Source organism: Lolium rigidum, chromosome 3 (assembly GCF_022539505.1).
Source record: "Lolium rigidum isolate FL_2022 chromosome 3, APGP_CSIRO_Lrig_0.1, whole genome shotgun sequence".
In the NCBI taxonomy this organism is placed as follows: domain Eukaryota; kingdom Viridiplantae; phylum Streptophyta; class Magnoliopsida; order Poales; family Poaceae; genus Lolium; species Lolium rigidum.
Window position 1 is genome coordinate 263,963,259 of NC_061510.1, and position 1,679 is coordinate 263,964,937.

General features: G+C 53.6%; 1 long non-coding RNA gene across 2 annotated transcripts; it reads right to left on the reverse strand.

Moving 5' to 3' along the window:
- Nucleotides 1-242: 242 nt before the first annotated feature.
- On the reverse strand, nucleotides 243-1,280 carry LOC124699423. 2 transcript variants are annotated; one of them, XR_007001387.1, is made up of 3 exons: nucleotides 1,171-1,280; nucleotides 686-1,054; nucleotides 243-292 (listed from the first exon to the last, which is right to left on the reverse strand). It is a non-coding gene; the product is annotated as an uncharacterized LOC124699423 (long non-coding RNA). The 2 variants fall into 2 exon arrangements; XR_007001386.1 differs by having other exon boundaries at nucleotides 1,139-1,260.
- Nucleotides 1,281-1,679: the final 399 nt, after the last annotated feature.

Sequence of the window (1,679 nt, forward strand, 5' to 3'; positions counted from 1 at the left end):
ATAACAGATCGAGATAAACAACAGAGCCTAAACACGCCTACGACTCGCAAGGCTCAAACATCAAGCAACGGTTGTGGGTAAGGAATGATATATATAGGATTATTATGGTATACCAGTGGAATAGGACACGTGACTCGATAAAGAATCGCAACATAAGGATAGCAGTGCGAGGGAGAGAGTAAAATAGGTGAAGAGAGAGGGCTCGCCTGTGGAAAGCTGCAGAAGAACTTGTCGGAGAACTCGTCGTATCTCACATCAACACTTCGTGATCCTATCCGTGAAGAAGCAAATGCTACAACAAGCAACGGATGCACATCTTACTACTACGGCAAAAGAATCAGCATGATCATGACATGATATGCATGGCATGGCAAACATGATGCGGCGATGCAACTTATCCAAATTAAGCGGAATCGGAATCCCGATAATTAAATATTAGGTTCAAGTTATTTATCTACCCCGCATATTAAATGTTCATTAGCATGGCAAAACATGGCATAGGTGAGCTACGCAATTTTAAATGGAACCGGGATAAAAGATAAGCAATCCCGCACAATTCCATATTTAATTAGGTGGTTCACTATTTACCCGAACCCACATATACGGTGCAATGCGCATGATGATATGATAAGTGCAACAAGTTATACATTTTTAAAATAGGATTGACTTAGGGTCGGGGTCTCACGATATCGGAACAAAGGCGGTCGCCGGATTCGGGTTCGGAGAGGAAGAAGATGAAGCGAGGTCTCGGACTTTGAATCCGTGAAGGAGAACTTGAGATTTCCGTGACGAAGGTCTTCGGGTTCGGTTTCGTTTATCGGTGCCGAACTTGAATCGGCGCGAGGGGTCTTCGTGTGGCACCATTTCCACTAGAGAGCTTGAGCTTGGCGTTGCGGAAGCGACGAGCCTTGTCGGCGGACAACAACACAACGTAATGAAGAACTTGGTAACCGGCGTCGGAGAACTTGAAGGGCGTGCACGGTTTCACCAATTCACCATAGCACATACACAGCACCAACGATAGCAACACTGGGAGATTGATCAAATGGTTTGGCTGCATGGAAAAATGCTACTGTGAGCCAAAACAAAATGTCCAACAGTAGCAAAGGAGGTCAAATTGGAGATGTTGTGGCGCTACTGGCTGGTGGAAGACGCCCGCGTGGAAAGGACCTGACGAGCTGGCGGCGCTGGAGTGTCGCGCTGTTGTTGCTGCACAGATGGAGGCGAAACGAGGGGGTGCCGAGGCGCAGGCCTAGACGAGATCGGATGCCGACGGTGCGTGGCGAGGGAGGAGCGGCTTCCGTCGATCACGAGCTCCTGGAGGCGCTGCTAAAGGAGCAGAGAAGAACGCGGTTAGACGGGCCCGTGCGTCGGCGTTCGCGACGAAGGGAGAAAGCAGGAGGGCGGCGTCGGTCGGCGTCCTTGGCGGCGGGGTACTGACGATGCCCCGGGAGGAAGAGAGGCGAGGCCCGCGCGCGGAGGAGGGGACGAGGATGCGGGCGGTACGTGGCAGAGGTGGGGAGCAGCGCCGGCGGCGCGGGGCGTCTGCAGGGCGGCGCCATGGCCGAAGCTCGGGGAGGAGGGAGGCGCGGGCGCTCGTGTGCGGGCTCCTGCCGGCGTCGTGGAAGAGAGGAGGACGCCAGGCGGAGACGGGGTCGGGGCGAACAGGGAACGAGGAG